This window comes from Eubalaena glacialis, chromosome 10 (genome assembly GCF_028564815.1).
Source record: "Eubalaena glacialis isolate mEubGla1 chromosome 10, mEubGla1.1.hap2.+ XY, whole genome shotgun sequence".
Taxonomy (NCBI): Eukaryota; Metazoa; Chordata; class Mammalia; order Artiodactyla; family Balaenidae; genus Eubalaena; species Eubalaena glacialis.
The window spans coordinates 4,131,937-4,151,135 of NC_083725.1; the positions used below are offsets into that span (position 1 = coordinate 4,131,937).

Below are 19,199 nucleotides of genomic sequence, written 5' to 3' on the forward strand. Positions count from 1 at the left end.
AAAGCTGGCGTGGATGTCACATACGTGGCAAAACGGTGAGCGTGTGTATTAGAAAAGCTGTAGACTGAGAGTTAGGTGATCTGGCTTTGAGCTTTGTGTCTGTCATTTATCAACTAAGTGAACGTGGGCAAGCCACGCAGTCCCTCTGAGCAACAGTTCCTTCGTGGAGAAAATGTCCCACCAACCTCAGATAACTTGTGTAAGATTTAGATGAAAGAACGCTACGTGAAAGTGCTCTGCACATTATCACGTGCTATGGAAGTGGAGGGGATTCAATACCCTAAGTCTTAGGAGAGTGGAGGCATCACCTGCTGGATCAGGGTTTTGGTTACAACCAAATCCCTGGGTTGGAGGAGGCTGTAGGCAGAGGAGGAGAAAGAAAAGCATAAACTTACCTAATTTAGAGAACACCGGAATTGGTGGCGTTAAGTTCTCTGCGTGATGGCAAGTTGGCGAGAATTGGAGGGAACAAAAGAGCCACCCTGGCCATGTCTGACTCAGGGGTCTGGGGCTTCAAAGCCAGTGCCAGGCTGGGCAGACGTGTAGAGGGTGGACCACCCTCCTCCCCCTCTGAGTGTGGAGACTTGGGAAATAAACACAAGATCTGAGGATCAGAATAGACACTTTATATTTTTACAATAGCAAGAGATTGGAAACTCCCAAATGCCCGTCCATATGGGACTAGTTAAATAAATTATGGAAATTCCTTCAATGATACACTATGCAGCCATTTTAAAAGGTGAAAAAAAACAAAAGGATGTTGAACACTATATATAGTATGCTACCAACTGTGGGGCAATGTATGATTTATTTCCTAATGTACGTTTAAAACATGTCTGCAGGGACAGGAGACACTGTAAACCCTGCTGGGCTCTACAAAGGGGACTAAGAAGCTGGGGGACAGGAGTGCGGGAAGATATATATGCCCCTTTGTGCCTTTTGCGTTTTGAACTGCGTGACTATGAGACCACCCTGTGTGTGCGTGTAAGTGTGTGCGTGTGTGCATGCACGTATGTGTTTGTGCATGTGCACACCAGTTTTACTGGACTGGATCAATGTCTTGAACCTGAAGCCAATGGACTCTCTCCTTCCTAATACTTAGGTCTCCACCCTAATTTCAGACCCCATGACCCGCACATGCAGAAATCAAATCCAGACAGCAACACGCAGGACAAGAGCAACAGAACACATGCTGTCAGTCCCTGGGAAACAGCCAAGGGCTGTGGACAGCAGTGCCTTTCTCCCAGTCTCAACAGTGGGAAGAAAGGGCTTGGACGTTTCTCCAACTGGACGGCCTTTCCCTGCCGTGTCGATATAAAGGGTGGGATGACAAGCATCCTCCCTAACGGTACAAGAAAAGTCAGCGTCAAGTGGAGGAAGAAAAGATGAGCCACACATGTGAAACAGTTGGGGCTGGGGAGGTGGGTGCTAAGAAGGAAGCTGCTGGGAGTGTGCAAAGCTAAGTTAAAGGATTCTGAGAGAAATTAAGTGGTGTCAGCGTGTCGTGGGTCACAACTTCTGTGAGGGCCAGGGACCCAAATATTTTATATTGCGTCCGTTAGTGAGACAGAAGAGTAAAGGGGATACAACTTTTGATCTGGCATAATTAGCGAGGATGCTGACAAGATGGGAGCCTGATTCAGTCTGGTTCTAAGGAAGCCCCTCCCTCACTGCCCCTCACTACAGTCCTGCTCCCCACACATAGAAATATCTCTTCATTCGGTGTTCCAACGTTCTGTTTTACATTTGGTTTTGTTCAACTGCTGCGTCTGCTTAGCCAATTTCTGCTTAGAAGCTAAAGCGCCAAGAAACTACACGAGAAGAGCAGGGCCTGGGCAGGATCAGAACTGCCGGAGATTTTGCCACCAAGCCTCATGCACCAAGACTGCCAGGAGAGCTTTGGAAATGGAATCAGTCTGAATGCAGCTGATGAGAAACACATGAACGAACGAAGCCAGTACAAACAGAAACCGTTGAGTTTCCCACCGCAGTAGCCTGGAGTGGCTTCCCCAAAGTTTCTACTCAGATGCGTTTGCCTTTCTGTCACAAAGAGGACTCATGCTCCATGGAAACGTCTCCAGATCCTGCTGATTAACCCTGACCTCCCAAAGCCCACGTCCCCTCGAGTCCACTCAGCGCTCAGGGTGCAGTTTGCCCGGGAGCTATCTGGTCCCTCTGTTTGGTACATTTTTATAGGGGACAGGTGGGAGGTAGAATTTGGTCACAGTATGGTGCCTCCTCTTCCCTGGAATTGGAAAAGGTTACAAAACCTCACCCACTGACTAGGTGGGTCCCCGTCACCCCCAAATAAAAGTCCAAGATGTCTCCCAAATGTAGTTGGGGAATTTGGGGCATTCTCCTGTAATTTCCTCAAAGAAGCATACCTGATATCAAACCATCAATGGCAACATTCATTGTAACACGTCTCAGATGAAGTTGTAATAAAGGAACATGATTATTTGCCTAGAGCTAAGAAAAAAAGAGTTAGGTAGTAATAAAACCTGAGCAGAGGTTGTCTAGGAACTTCCAAGGAAGAGGGCACCCTGATTCCTACTAATACTTGCACTGGAGCCCAGCCTGCTGTGTCTACAGAGTGGAAAATTACAACACTCCCAAGAGATATTAACTCCAGACAGATGTGGTTCTGGCAGTGTCCGGTTTCCTTTTCCTGATTCCATCTTCACCATGCGGCCTTTTCCATCTTAATTGAGAGCAGTTGGCCAGCTCCAACGGCCCTAACAGATCGCGGCCATTAGCTACCCGGACATTATGCTTTATCAATCAGGCACTGTGTGTTTAGCCGGCATGATTTTGGGCAAATGCCACATAGGGATTTGGCATCTGCAAAGCTTTGGTTCAGACCTGGGACCGATGGTGACTGATGGTGCTGTGATTCAATATTTAGGAATCATCGAGCCGCCAGTCCAGAAACAATTAAACCACTGGTCAGAGAGTTGTTCTGCTTCTTAGGTTCTCTGAAGGATAACTTAGCTACGTGTTACTCTGAGCATAAACATTACGCTGACCTCGATCCAGGAATTTAAACAGTGTCATTTAATGTAAACGCTAGCAAATACCTTCTTGCTGAAGTGGTCTGTTTTCGGGATGGGTTAGGGTTTCTTCTCTCCAAAAGTACTTTGGGGCATTGGATTTTAAACTCACAGTCAGATCTGCATTTCTTCTCTCATTTACATGGCGTGGCCTCCCAAGCATCAGTAGCAGCTTGTAAGGTTGAGGGAGCCCCCTGCTGATGGCCTGGGTGTAACTTCACAGCACATGGCAAGGAAAACTGGGTGAAGTCTCAAGATCTCCTGAATCTGAAAACTGTAACCTGTCTCTAGACCCAGAGCAGACTTTTGCTGTGAAAATCCAGGCTCTAGAAATGTCCTTTATTTCCTCAAAGTATCCACATTTTTTCCGATTTTACTCTTCCGGGAAGTAGGACAAAGAAGGGCGGTCTGTCTGCCTGTCTCTCTCTCTGCAACTGCAGTGCCCTGATCCACTCCAGGACAGTTCTGCTCTGTGTGTGTGTCCTGGAGTAAAGGAGTGGGAGCTGCCTGAGTATATATAGAATCCCAGAATCATGGGACTGAATTTAGGAACATTTACCCTTTGTGGCGTGTCCAGACGAAGAACTCTGATGAGGCCACAGCTTGAAAGAGGAATTCCTCCCGGCAGCTGTGGCCTTGATTCTGGAGGTTAACAGCTTAACACCAGGGTGTGGTGCCCAATTCCGAAGTCTGAAAATTAATGGTGATAAGGGCGGGCCGCCTGCCAAGGCCTGCAGTGTGAATCCCAAGAGAAGCGCTTTCTATTTTGGGACCTCTCTCAACCCAGCGCACGCTGTCCTGTGCTTTGATGCATGTCCCACCTCTTTGTCTATATGCTTCTTCCTCCAACTCTTATTCCTAAACTTTCTTGAGTTTTCAACCCACGGACAGTGATGACAACTCCCTATCCCATCTAACTCTCCGAAAAGAATAGTCATGAGGTAATATGAGTCAAATACCTGACCCAGATGTCAGCAGGAAGAACCAAGGATACAACTTCCCCTGCCACAAGCATCAAAGGGAAGGGAGAGGAAATGGCAAACAGAGTATCAAACCTGGATGAAAGGGAACAAAAGAACAATAAGGTCCTTTTCCTTGAGCCGGCTCCCCTGGAAAGAAAAAAGAAAAGTGAAATCTCGCACCCGCATAATGTAGCCAACACTGCCAATAACTGCATGCAAAAGGAGCCATCTCCAGAAAATCAAAAGATCAAAAGGTCTTCGGTGGTCCCCAGTTCCTCAGGGACTCCCCATTGCCCAATAAAGTCTAAAGTCTTTAAGAGGGTATTCAAGTTTCTTTACCTTTTCTGCCACAGTCCCTACCTGACCCAACACATGTATGCAGAGCTCACTCTCACTCTGGCAGTTAGACCACTTTCACCTCATGTCTTCCTGCTCCTGTTCCTTCCTTCTCCTTTTGTCAGGGGCCTGCGCATCCTTCAAGAGTTAGCTCAAATGTCCCATCCTCCGTGAAGGCTTCTCCAGCTCTCCCAGACAGAATAAACTCCTCTCTCCCTTAGGTTCCCGAAGGATTCTTGTTTATATCCTGCCTCCAACCCCACCGTCATAATACTTATGTACGGTCCTGATAGTTCAGTCTCCTCTGCGGTTTATAAAGTAAGATCCAGCCACGCATTCATTCCTGCATCTTCCCTCGAATTCCCCCCTCCACCAGGTCTCTCCATGCCCCACCATTCCCCATCCTCGTTCCTCCTGGAAAGGGACTATCATAGCTTCTTCTGCATAGGAGATTCTCAATACGCTGCTTGCTCCATTAAATTACGTTAATAACTAAGAAGATTAGGAGATTACAGTTCACTCCAAATACAGAAGGGCAGTACCCTGACAACGGGCAAGTGAGATATTACTTCAGACCCTAAGTAATAAGAACCCTCATTTGTCAGTTCCAAGATGGCTCATCTAGAAGCTGCTCAAGATTTTTAATTTCTCCAGGTTACGGCCCCTGCCTTCTACATGTGACCATAGAGCACTGAGAACCATTTTTGAGCAACTGTGAATTAGGAACCACTCCCCACCCACCTTGCTCAAGACAGTTTACCGCCATCTGCTAGAAAGTTGTCATTAAAAAAGACCCAAATATGCTATGAGCAGGGGGCAAGTGCTGACCCCGGAGTTGTGCAATGACCAGCCCCAAGTGGCCTTAAACATGAGAAGTTGAACATATCTGTGGACCTAAAAAATTATTCACAACCTAAAAGTTGAGAGTTATATTTTATTCGGCGGGAATTTTTAGGACTTCAAGCCCGGGAAGCAACATCTCAAGTAACCCTGAGAAAACTGCTCCAAAGAGGTGAGGTGGGAGCCAGGTTATATATCAACAGAAGTTTTGCAACAAAGGGCAGGGAGCCAGAACATCAAAAGATTATTATTATTTTTTAAATCTTTATTTATTTATTTGGTTGTGCTGGGCCTTAGTTGCGGCAGGCGGGCTCCTTAGCTGTGGCATGCGAACTCTTAGTTACGGCATGCATGTGGGATCTAGTGTCTGTGAGTGAATCCCTGGCCAGGGACCAAACCCGGGCCCCCTGCATTGGGAGCGCAGAGTCTTAACCACTGCGCCACCAGGGAAGTCCCCAAAAGATTATTTTTAATGAAAGAAAACCAGATACCCCAAGTTAAGGAATTTAGCGCTTTTCTATGTATGGGAAGATGCAAGAGTCTGGGCTCACTGAAATCATTCCTTTGATGTGCACCTCAGCTATCTGGGGCCAGTATCCTGTGCTTTCTCATCCTGAGTCTCCTCAGGGTACACCATGGGGAGTGGCTGCAGCCTCATGGCTGCTAAATGGCAGGTATTCTGTCCTTCCTGAGTTCCCTCAGGGCTCACCAGCTCATATCCATCGCAGTGGTGGCTGCAATCGGTGATGACTGTGACATACTTTCTTTACTGATATGGCAGGAAATACTCCACCTTTCATATGCAATCAGTGTTTGTCCTTCAAGATGGTCGTCACAGTGGTACATGGACTTTGGAGTTCAAATCCAGGTTAACTATTTTAACCTTCAGTTTCCATACCTCTGAAATGGAGCTAATAAAATCCCTCTTCATCAGGTTGCTTTTAGGATTAAATGAGATTTTGAATATCAAGTACTTAATGACTCACAACAAATGCTCAGTAAGTGAAAGCTATTCTTATTACAGTAATGCTTCCATAATTTAATACATTTCTGAAAGTTTTCTTTTGGAATCACCTTCAAAGCCCTTTTATAAGCCACATGTAAAAATCATGGGGGTTTTTTTTCTAATTATTTTAATTCCTTATTTTGTGCTAAAATATTACCATATTTGAGTCTCCATTTTATTAATCAGATTTATCTAAAAATTATATTTAGAGGTTCACAAAAGTCAAATCCACTGTTTAAAGAAAAAGTGTTGCAATCACTGACTATACACTTCAGGTACTTATGGAATTCCAAAGGCATGGTTCAAAACTGAAATGTTGTATAAAAAGCACTTACATCAAAAAATTAAAAAAAAAAAGCACTTACATCTTACTCAAACATCCCAGACCCATTCTCCACAATATCTAGAAAAAGGTTAGAACCACTGTTCCCAGCTTAATTCAAATCAAGTATTTACTGAATATATGAAGGTTATTGAGGGATGACAATTGTAAAAATCAGGTCTTCTGAATCCATAGACTAGAATGCCAAGAAACCCAAAACTGTGGAAGCAACCCAGCCTGGAAGTTGAGTTAAGCTGACATTCTAGAGGCTCCAGGGCACTTCAGTGGAGGGATAGTCTCTGAGCTCCCTTCTGGACCTGAGAATAACTTTAATTATTACCTCATATTCCAATTTTTCACTGCTTAGCCAGAGAATGTCCTTGAAAGGTCCCTGGATTCACTCACAGACACTGACAAAGCTCTGATTTTTCAAGAGTGGATTATTATTCATTCAATCAACAAGCACTTCCTGGCTCCTCTTGTAGATACAGCACTTAACACCGCAGGAGTTACAAGGAAGATAATGCATGAACCCTGACCTCGTGGGGATTCCACTCTAGAGGAGACTAGAATCTAGAATTCCAATGTGAAAAATGTCAGTTCTAATCAGTTTATAAGACTACAAAGAATCTATCATAAGTAATGCAATGACTCATTGAGTAAAGAGTAGAAACAATGCACGCTATGGAGAGAAAGACACGAGTGGGAGTGGTCATGGAGGTCCCGGAATGAAACTCAGCCTTAGAGGATAGAAATGCTTTCAACAGGCAGTGAGAAGGAGGACTGTTCCAGGGGAGGGGACCACTACAACAATGGCATAGTGATATAAGTGGCCTTGGAAAACGGAAAGTGGACCAGGATTCAAACAGAGGCTAAAGTAAGGACATAGTCGTTATAGAATGGGAAAGGTAGTTTGGGACCATATTGTAAAGAATCTGAATGGCAGGAATTCATACTTAATCCTATAGAGTCTAGGACGGGACACTCCCCTGTTGTACGCTGGAGAAATTTAGGCAGGAGATATGGAAATGCTAAGCTTTCAATGGGCCCTTTTGACATGAGCTCCAGAGTCAAAGGGCTTCACAGGCAAGTGGGTCTAAATTTTCTGCCTGGAAAAAAAAAAAATGGGGGGATTAGCTGTACATTTTAGTCTTCCGTGTTCACCCTGGCCTCTCTGACTGAAGGTCACCAGTAATGGGCAGCTGAAGCAGGAAAAGCCAAAGAAACTGAGAGCTGCTGGTGGCTGGAAAGAAATTGTTCCTGGCAGTGAAATCTGCCCCATCGATGCCTGGGATAAAGCAGTTGGTATTAGGTGGTTTGCTGGGCCCCATGGCATGGTCTGTGGCGCTGTCAGCAGTCTTTCATCAAAACATGACAGTGTAGCGTGCAGTGGTGGCTGGTTTATGTTCTGGATATGAAATGCAGGCTTACGTGTCCGTCTATTTATATGTGCACCCAGGCCTGCTGGATGACTGCCATTCCATTCAAGGGAGGTGAAATAAAACCCTCTGGTATAGCACGCTGGGACACACACCACACATTCCTGGAGGCAGCAGGCAAGAAAGGGTTTGACCTGCAACCACAAAAAAGAATCCAGTAGGGGAAACCACACAGTGGCCTAACAGACCACAAAGAGAAATCCATTCTCAGAGTGTGGAAAGCTGGTCTTGGCAAAAGCAGTAGGTGGGATTTTGAACAAACCACACCGATTCTGAAAGCAACATGAAGGGCCCTGGGGGCACCACCTGTCCCATCTGCATCAGCTTCATCGTCCAACTCCAGTCTTGTCGAAATCCTTGCATTGGGAGCCCACGTAGTTTGCGCTGACTTCATTCCACCATGCCTTAGGCATACCCTACAACAGAGACTAAGCCAATTTCAACCCAAAGGAAAGCAGATTGCAGAAGTCAGCATGGTTGGTTGTGTGGGAAATGGCTACACGGAGTTTGAAGGCTCCCAGAGTTACCACGGGTCGGCAGCGTACCCTGACAAAACCCGCTGCTTTCGTGGACTTTCAGTTCCAACCGCCAGCCTCCCACTCCTCTCGGATTCCCCACCCTTGAGCATTTATAGACAGACCCATATTTTATTTTATTGGCTACCCCCTGCCTAATGCTTTCCCAGGTTACCAGGACTGAATGCTGCCTTTTTTGAACTGGTGCTCATCTCATGGCACTTTCCACGTACCTCGTTTTGTCTGATTATTTACATACACAGCTTTTCCCCCACTAGTTTGTAAACTCCTGTGGGTGAGATATAATCACCCTCTCCCCACATCACCTTAAACATCAGAGATATTCAATAAACTCTTACTGAAAATATAAACAAATATATTTTGTATAGTTGGGAAACTATAAATCATCTAAAAAAAAATGGAAACTGTTGAAGATTTGTGAGTGGGAAACCAATTAGGAGACAACTGCCACAGTTCAAGGGGCAGTTAGTGAGCGTCTGATGAAGTCAAGGCGGCGGAGAAGGAGACGTGAGGCCTCAATACCTGTTGCTGACTCCTTCACTGACTTTTAGAGCAAAGTGACACTTAAGCAAAGCACAAATCACCTCCAAGATGAAGATCACAGCCAAATAGTATTGCTGTTTGTCCAAACTCTGACTTGCTCTGAACGGATAATTGGGTATTAAAACCAGTACTATTCTAATAAAAAAGTAGAGGGACAGTCAGGTTTGGGGAGGTGACCACCAACCTTGAGGAAAAGAAGCAGATGTGAGGATTCTTCCCTCCAGCCTCCCTCACCTCCATCCCTTCCTTTCCATCCCCACAGTCATCCTTTCCCCAGCCAGTCCTCACATCCCCTTCTCTCCCCTGCCCCTTGAGCTAAATGCTCACTAACTGTCCCTTGAACTGCGGCAGCTGTCTTCTAATCGGTCTTCCACTCAAATATCTTCGACAGTTTCCAGTTTTTTTTCTAGGTAATTTATAGTTTCCCAAACATGTCCCACACATTTCCACCCCCAGATCTTTGATCAAGCCTTTGCGGGGCCTCTGGCCTATTTCCCCCCATATCTGCCTATTCAAATTTTATTTATTCTTCAAGATTCAGTCTAACCACATCATCCTTCATTGAGTCTTCCCTGAAATTTCCTCCTGGAAGCAGTTTCTCTTTTTCTGAACTCCCGTAGCACTTGGCACCTTTCTTACTGTATTTAGCACACTCTGTATTACAGTTTTCCATGTACATCTTTGCTCTCCAATTAAAATGGAAATTCCTGGGGACACAAACTTTTATCTTATCTCCCATAGTACCATGCATTGTTAATTTCATATAATATGTCCTCCATGAATACTTGTTGAGTGAAGGAATGTATGAATGAATGAGGATATAAAGCAATATAAATAATTGAATGAATGGGATGGATTGTCAGTAGTTCCCAGACTTAAGGAAAAGGAAAGTCACTCCAGATACTTATCAGGTTGAACCTCTTACCTTTACTTAGGTTAATTATTATTAGCCTCATTTTACAGACAAAGTAACCGAGGCCAATGTAGACCAAATGCTTACGGAAATCATATTGTCCAATGCAAGGCTCTTTATTCTAGGCCATTCTGCTCAATATTAGCCTCTATTTTTTAATCTCTGGCATGTATGTCATGGGATTATCTTCAAGAAGACCAGAAAAGATACCCCAGTTCTTTTTATTCCCTTCTCATTAACCCCTTTTTTTAGTCCCATGCCTTCATAGAGGGTACCGATGAGCACTTATAATAGGAAGATGTCCTACTCTATATAAACAAGGCAGACAGGGTCTAAATACATCCAAAAAGCAAAAGTCTTTCAAGATCAAAAGTAATTCCCAAAGAATTCCCTGGCAGTCCAATGGTTAGGACTCAGCACTTTTACTGCCGTGACCTGAGTTCAATCCCTGGTCGAGGAATGGAGATCCCGCAAGCCAAGCAGCTCAGCCTAAAAGAAAAAAAAAAAAAAAAAGTAATTCCCAGATTAGAGTCTATGGATACGGTGAGGAGGGAATTTTATCAGAAGAAGCGGCCTAATTGTGCAGAATGTGAGAAATCAGCCAATCACAGACGCCTCCATCAGCAGGCAGGGCCAGGAAAACAGCTGTCTGCAAGTGTTCCTGTCTCTCCTGGCCACAACGCCACCAGGACCTCCTTGGTAGATGGTTCCCTGGACTTGGTTCAGAGCCCATGAATGGAAACTCTCAGGGCAAGCTTATTCTTCTTGCTGCTGGCAAACTGCCCCAGAAGCATTCCAACCCCCTGGGCTCCACTGGGAAGCAGGCATCAAATCACAAGAGCAGAGCACCAGCTACCAGGGACAGGGTGCACCTGGCTTGGTAGAGGCCCCAGGCTCCAAGAAGTGAGAAGATCACTAAACAGGCTAATTCTGCTACAGCAGGAAGAGTTAAGCCTGCTCCTGAGAAATCTCTGGCAAACGTTCTCACGGTATGATTTGTGAACAGCAGTTCCTGATAAAAGCTCAGAAAGAAGATAGTAGTTATTAACACCCTTTGGGCTGAGGCCTGCACCTCTTTTGACAGTCTTTCTGCATGTTAGACAAAGGGGTGTGGAAAATCAGAAAGATTTACAGGCAGTTGGGGGTGAGTGCTGCAGCCTGGAATCAGAAGGTAGTTCTCACCTGGCCCTTCTAAGAGATAAAAAGCTAAATGGTTCCGAGTGTCTATGTCCCCAGCCGTAAGATGGGTTTTCCTGGACTGGGACTGTTGTGCTTGTATGGAAGATGCCAGATCTACACTCCGACCATCAGCCAAATGTCCTCAAGCCGCATCAGCCTGGAGTGGCAACCGTGATGGTCACTTCAGGCTCAGTTCTCAGCGGTAACAAGAACCTTCCTCGTGGGCTGCTTCCTCCCGGCAGCTCAGTCCCCGGACGCCGTGCCGTGCCCTTCCTCTGGCTGCGGCGACGCCACTGGAGCCCCAGTCTGGGCTGTGGGCCGTGCTGACCTTACAAACCCTGGTGTGGCATTCTAGTGCTCGGCTCCAGCACTCCCCTCCCCAGAGGGCCCAACTGCTCCTCTCCGGTTTCATTCCACTCTCTTCTTGGGCTCCCACATCACACAGACCTTGAGGAAAGTACCTGACTGGTTTCTGCGGTTCACTAAGCTTCCTTGAAGGGCTGGGGTAAAAGACCATTCGAAAGGCGTCTCACCATGTTACACTCTTTTTTTTTTTTTTTTTTTTGGTCGAGTCCCCTGCATTAGAAGCGCGGACTTGACCACTGGATGGCTGGGGGCGTCCCAGTACACTCTTCTAAAGTGTCCTTATCTTAACGTTGAGGACATTTTAAAACATAATCACTGTGCCTTCATCACACTTATCAAAAATAACAATAATTCCTTAAAGTCCTCTCCTACCAATCCCTATGCATATTTCCTTGATTTTCCCAGTCTTTTTATTGTGGATTTGTTTCCATCAGGATCCAAACAAGGGCCTCACAATGCATTTGGTTATCTCTTCTGAGTCTGTTTTGTCCAATAATAACTCACCCTCCCTTTTTCTCTAATACCATTTTTGTTGGAGCATAATGCATTATCAGTTGGAAAAACTGGGTCATTTTTCCTACAGAATGTCCCACCTTTTGGATTTAGCCAATTGTATCCTTGTCATTTAAGTAGTTCTTCCATCCCCCATATTTCCTATAAATTAACAGCAGTTCTAATGACTTGATTAAAATCAGGATCAGTTTTTTAGGCAAGAAACATTATAAGAGATACTTCCTGTTGCATCACCACATATAATATTTGTGTTGTCCCACTTTTAGGGAGGCTAAGATTGATCACAGGGTGTAGGTGGTGTCAGCCTGACCCTTCCATCATAATGCTCCCCACTGACATTTCAGCTAATAGTTTTAGCCTCATTAATGGAAGTTGCCTAGATCAATTATCTCTTTAGAGGTGGAAAATGGTGTTTTTTTTTTTTTTTTTTTAGCTACTTTATTTATTTATTTATTTATTTTTGGCTGTGTTGGGTCCTCGCTTCGTGCGAGGGCTTTCTCTAGCTGCGGCAAGCGGGGACCACTCCTCATCGCAGTGCATGGGCCTCTCACTATCGCGGCCCCTCCCGTTGCGGGGCACAGGCTCCAGACGCGCAGGCTCAGTAGTTGTGGCTCACGGGCCCAGTTGCTCCGCGGCATGTGGGATCTTCCCAGACCAGGGCTCGAACCCGTGTCCCCTGCATCGGCAGGCAGACTCTCAACCACTGCGCCACCAGGGAAGCCCGGAAAATGGTGCATTTTTAAAAATTCTATCATTCCTTTTGCATTTATTGGTTGGAATTCTATTATAGGACCTACTTGTATCAAAGATTTAGTTACCCCATAATATATGGCATAGGAAAGATAAAATACTTTCTCATTATTTATTCATTTTCAGAATAAAAAAATATTACCCTAGCAACTTCCAACGGCAAGCCTATTAGGTTGTTTGTGATATTTTTGGTTTCATTATGAACTCATGGTTTTTATGTATTTGACGGGTTTTAATCCATTGAAGTTACTATTCTTTTTGATGCAGAAATTGCCCTATTTTGGCCAATAAGGGCCCCTTTAAAGTGGTTCCTGTGTTGTTTTGACATGACCTCTAATAGTCTGGGAGAGTTTCCTTGCAAAACAAGTGGTCCACGGCTCATCATGTAGATTTCTTGTCCCAGACCTGGAATCAGCCATTTCACCATGGGCAATGGTATTTAGAGACCCATGTCAGGATTTTTTTTAAATTAAGCATTGCAAACATAATTGAGAGTTTCTGTGCGGACATCTCTTGGATCTCATTGCCCTTTTTTTTTCCATTGGAGGTAAATACTACCATGAATGTGTTAATTATCCTTCTTGTTCAAGTTTTTATTCTTTTACTACATATTTTGTATACATACATATTGAACGGCATTGTCTTGCAGATATTTAAATCTTATAAGATGGTATTACACTGTGTGTATCTTATTTCAACCAGTGTTTTCCACACAATACTATATTTTTTATATTTACCCATATTGGTAGATATATTGCCGGTTCATATTAACTGCTGCGTGTTATTTCCTGGTATAAATATAACACAGTTTTTTTCCTGTTGATGAATTCTTTGGTTTTCAAATTTTGCTGTTACAAGCAATACTGCAATGAATATTCTCCATCACACCTCACTGTGCATAGCATTAGAATTTCTCTAGGGTATATTTCTAGATGTGAAACTGCCCAGTCTTCGGGTATGAGCACTTTCAGATTTACTAGATACTGTTGATTGCTCTCCGAAATGTTTGTGCAAATTGATACTTCCACCAGCAGTGTCCAAAAGTTCCCACTTTCTTCCTACAATCTCACTCAAACTTGGTATTATCAGACTTTTTAATTTGTGAAGTGATTTCGCCTTGGCATCTTAATTTTCACTTCTGTGACTGCCAGTGAGGTATGTTGGCTCCTTGCGTGGTTGTTTCTGTTGCGTGTGAGAGCATAGTGGTTAAGACCATGGGAACTGAAGCCAGACTCCTAGGCTCAAGCTCAGCTCCATCACTTAACTATCAGTGATGTTAGGCACACTCTTTAGCCCTTTCTGTGCTCGTTTCTTCATCTGTAAAGTGGGGGTGGTAAACACCTATCTCATAGGAGCATAGTAAAGATTAAATAAGTTAATATATCTCGAGTGCTTAGGACAGCGTCCAGCCATCATCATCATCATCATCATCGTTATTGGCTTGCCTGGGTTCTTTCTATATTCTGGATACTATTTTCTTTGTCAGATTTTGCATTTTAAATATCTTTTCCCAAATGTCTGCAATTCGTCTTTTTACTTTGTTTTTGGTATCTTTTGTTTTTGCAGAAAGTTTTTTGTTAATATGATGTAATAAAATTTTGTCCTTAGTTTTTCTTCTACAGTTCAAGGTTTTGGTGTAAAGCCTAAGAAATCTTTCTATACGCAAGGTCATAAAGACCTGTATTTTCTTATAAAAGTTTAAAGTATTTTTTGTTTTTTGTTTGTTTTTACTTGTAGGGTTTTAACCCACCTGTGATGTAAGAGAGGGATCCAACTTTGTGTTTTTCCACACACATAATCAATTTTCCAAGCACCATTTATTGAACGGTCTTTGTATTCCCATTTATTTATAATTCTACCTTTATTACATATTGTATCCACATATGTGTGAGTGTGTTTCTGGGCTTCCTATCCTGTTCCATTGATTCATCTTCCAATTCTTGCACCATCCCACTATGTCCGAATTTCTAAGACTTTTATTTTAAAATAAGCCTTCATATCTCATAGAACAAGTCCCACCTCTTTTTTTTTTTTTTAACATCTTTATGGAGTATAATTGCTTTACAATGGTGTGTTAGTTTCTGCTGTATAACAAAGTGAATCAGCTATACGTATACATATATCCCCATATCTCCTCCCTCTTGTGTCTCCCTCCCACCCTCCCTATCCCACCTCTCTAGGTGGTTACAAAGCACCGAGCTGATCTCCCTGTGCTATGCGGCTGCTTCCCACTAGCTATCTATTTTACATTTGGTAGTGTGTATATGTCCACACCACTCTCTCACTTCCACCTCTTCTTTTTTGAAATGGAATCTCAGTTCTTGGCCCCTTGCTCCTCCACAGAGTCTCCCGGAGCCTGAAGGACAGTGTAGACTGTGTCTAACATCTGAGAAATCTGGCTGGTAGCTGCTCTGACGGCGGAGCAAAGGCAGGCATTAGGGGGATCCCACATCCCCAGAATTTATCTGAGTGAAGTGTGGAGGTATTTCCCCTGAGCCAGTTGTGGGCCATAGGAAAGACTTGTCTTTGTGGGATCATCTTAGACCCATGTAAGAGGGCCAGCTTCTATAAAGAACTAGTGCTGATGGTAAGCTAAGTAACCCGGTGGAAAAGATGCACTCTCCCATATGAATGAAATTGGAGATGAGAGATTCCCAGAAACAGAAGGTATCCAAAAACGCCCACAGAAGACCTCCATGATAGAAGAAGTCAGCTTTAAACCTCCGCCCAGTCCAGGGTGGTCCGATAACCAGCTCATAACAGGGCTGGGCCAGTAGGACCTTTCCTTTTGCTCCCCTCTCTTTCCCTGCTTCAATTCTAGAGGAGCCAGAGACCACCTAATGAGTGCAAGGGGAGGAGGAGAAAATCTAGTCGAGGAAACAGATGGCACACATACCGTGCTGTCTATTCCCATTGCAAGCTTTCCACCTGTTGCAGACTCAGGCTGGGGATGAAGATAAGCTTCAACTTTGTGATGCTGGAAGTTTTGACTGTTACCTGGGACAATATATCTTAATTCATAAACTGAGACCATTTCTCATGATCAAAGGACTTTTTAGTTGGAGTGGCCAAAAAAGTGAATGAGTTTTCGTTTATTCAGTGGCAAGAAAGAATTGGTCCACAATTCAGCTTACAAGGACAAGAGCAGGAGGCAAATAGTGATACTGCACAACTGTATTCTATGGATCCTTCTCATTTGAAGTACTTATTATCTTTATTACGTTGCTGAATTAAATTTGCTAATATTTTACTTAGGAATCTTGCATCTACATTCTTAAGTGTGGTTAATAGATAATTATCTTGTCTTGTCCTTGTCAGCTTTGGTATCGAAGTTATACTAACTTCATAAAAAGATATGGGGAGCTGTCCCCCTTTTCTATCATCTGAAACAGGTGTAATATAAGGACTGTATGTTTGTTGATGACTTCGTAAAACTTGTCTCCAAAACCATCTGGGCCTGACTTTGGGGTGACTTTGGGGTACAGGAGACTGGGTAATATAACCTATAATTCCACTTAGGTACAATAAGGTCTCAATCGCTGGGAAGCAAACAAAGGTGGGGCGCCATTCTCCCTCTGCATCGTGGAACCCTCACCCTCCTCTTAGGCCCCCTCAGGTAGCATGGATAGCCCAGGGCTCATGATGGAGGGAGAATGCCAGTGCCAATTTGGATATCAAATTTTAGTAAAGCTGGATTTTTTTTTCTTTTTAGATAAAAATTAAATAGAAATTGAAGAAAAAGGAAAAATATTGCCTCCCATACACCAGTGGAACCTCTTATGCACCGCATCTTTGGAGACCACCGCACTAGAGAGTGGACTGAACATGACCAGCAGCTAAAGCACTCCGCGCAGAGCCTCTGCGGGGAAAGGGAGAGGCAGGAAGAGGGGCTGGCGGTGGCAGCAGCCACGTGCAGGTTTTACCTGTGAGTCTGATCATGAGAGTCCCTGAGCGCACTTGCTAACAAAAGAGACTCCCAGACTTTAGCCCAGACTTACCAAATCAGAATCTCAGAGTGGGATGGGGGTGGGTGCCTGGAACTTGTATTTTCATTTTAATAACCACTCCAGAAGTCTTGTAAATGGGCAAGTTTGGGAAACACACAAAAGGAGAATAAGCATGGGCTTTGGACTTAGGCCAGAGCTCCATAATCACTCACCCTTTAATAGTTGTGGGCTTAGAGTGTGGCATTTAATCTCCCTGTGCCTCCATGCCCTTATTAAGAACAGGGGGTTAGTCGTACCTCCCTGGTAGGGTAGCCATAAGGATCAAATGAGAGGATTCATGTAAAACACTCTGTACAATGTCCAGCACTTGGTAAATGGTCGTCTCTTTTATGGACAGGCTTCTGGTGGAAGATGTGAGGCTTAAGTTTCCAACCTACAAAACATTCCTCCATGAGGCTGAGATGAAGGGATACAGCCTCAGTGCTTGCTCGTTCAGCACTCAGTCCCACTTTCCTGGAGGCAGTGACTGTTTTTTCTTAGAGAGTCACCACCACCTTCTAGTGCCAGTTCATGCCGTTCAGGTTGATGGATCTGACCCTGCCCTTCACCTCCAGGGCTGAGTGATCAAGGCCTGGCCAATCAGCATACTCCTTTCCCCCTGGCCGCCATGACTGGTTCTGAATAAGGAGTATGACCCAAGTTGGTCCAATGAAATTCCACCTTGGGACTTTTCACTAGAGCTGTGAGCCTGGAGCTGAGCTGCCAGCTGCCCTCTTGCCAGAGGAAGGGAGGGCCCACCTGAGAACGCAGCAACAGAGGAGAGAAAGGCTGAGATATGGGGAACATGGGACCAAAGCTCAAAGGAACTTTGAGCCCTGGAATCCAGACGTGCTGAAGCAATTCCATCCTGGGAATTTTCAGTTATGTGAGCCAACAACTTTTTTTTACTTAAGACAGTTTGAGTTAAATTTTCTGTTACTTGCATTCAAAAGGGTTCTGACAATGAGTTTTAAGGCACTTCTATTTTAGTCTTCAACTTACTGTATAATCATGTAAGCCCCTTTCTTGTCTGATACATTTCCTAACTTTATTAGGAAGAAGCAATCCCATGGCCTTAGCATTTAGACTTGATGGATAATGGAAATTGCTAAGGCATGATCACTCCCTGGGGATTAGACAACTCAAATCCTTTCCATCTAAATAGATTCTTTTCTCTCAGGGTGAGAAGGAGCTGATATTTAGATAGGTCTCTGTTTTTGTTCTCCAAACTCTGAGAAAGGTTGCCGTTAAAGGGCAACACAACAATTAAAAGCTGTTGGATACGAGAATGACACGCTTGGTTGGTATGCAATACTGTGCAGCTGAGATGATTATTCTCAATTAATGGGCAAACATTACACAATTGTCTCTTTCAAGTCCAGAGTGCTAATATATAATACACAATCAGAGGGCATTGTACATCGGAATATAACTCATTAGCCAGGGCCAATTCTTTACCCCTTAGAAATAAAATAGTCTGTTGTTTATGAAAGCCACGATTTGGAGTCTTTTAAATTTTCAGCTATAGACCAGGTGAAGGATTTCTATTTGGGAAGAATCCAAATGGAATTGGGAACCAAAATTCCCATTGGGAACTCATTATTAAGGCAAAATCAGTGTTAGTAGAATGGGGGTGGGAGGGAGGTGGGCTTTGATCTCCTGTGCCTCCCACCAGGAACCCCACTCAGGACTCTTGGCCAGTCTGGCTGAGGCAGCATCTGCCCTGCTGAGGGACATCCCAGAATGGACATGTCCCTATGTGACTGCCCAGGGAATGCCAAATAGATTGGGTCATTTTATTCAAACCTGGGGGACTTGGCTGCCCAGGCACATGCTCTGTGGATGAACTCACTTTTGCTTTAGTCCACATGGCTGCCGAAGTCTGCAGCTCAGACAGCAAGGGAAAGAGGTGAGGAGAAGGCAGGGCGGGAGATAAGAGAAATCTGTGGAAGAGGATTGAATTACTGTCGGATCACAGGGTGTGGGAGACTCTGGGACAGATTGATGGGAGAGCCTACCCGGCTGGCAGGGACCTGAGAACTGTCACAGATGGCTGTGCTGAGCCAGCTGCCTTGCTTGTGCATGCAGAGCACAAGCTAAATGGGAGCAGGACATCTTAACAGTTACCAAAACACCCAGCAGTATATCAGCCCACCTAACTGGAAAACAAAGCAGGCCTTTGGACTCCAAATCCCCCAGGCCAAAGCCATATCTACAATGTTACCCAGTGTCTTGCTTCACAGGACATGTCTCTTATCAGTCTTTCAACAAACACCTATTAGAAGCTTCTAAATGTCAGGGCTGGCTGTGCTAGGTGCTGGGGATGTGAAGGAAATATGCACAGTACTCCCCTCTAAGGGTCTCACCACCTAGTAAACAATTATAAAAAAGGGAAAAAATGCAGTAGGAGCTGGGGTAAAGGAGAGCACAAGTAGTACAGGAACCCAGGAAACAGGCA

At 44.4% G+C, this 19,199-nt stretch overlaps 1 long non-coding RNA gene across 3 annotated transcripts in view; it reads right to left on the reverse strand.

The window, feature by feature from the left end:
- Positions 1-9,963: 9,963 nt before the first annotated feature.
- Positions 9,964-19,199, reverse strand: part of LOC133099396 (uncharacterized) — a 49,826-nt gene continuing 40,590 nt past the window's right edge. For all 3 annotated transcript variants that reach the window (XR_009702330.1, XR_009702328.1, XR_009702329.1), the window contains one exon: positions 9,964-10,436. This is a non-coding gene — a long non-coding RNA (uncharacterized LOC133099396). The remainder of the gene's footprint in view (positions 10,437-19,199) is intronic.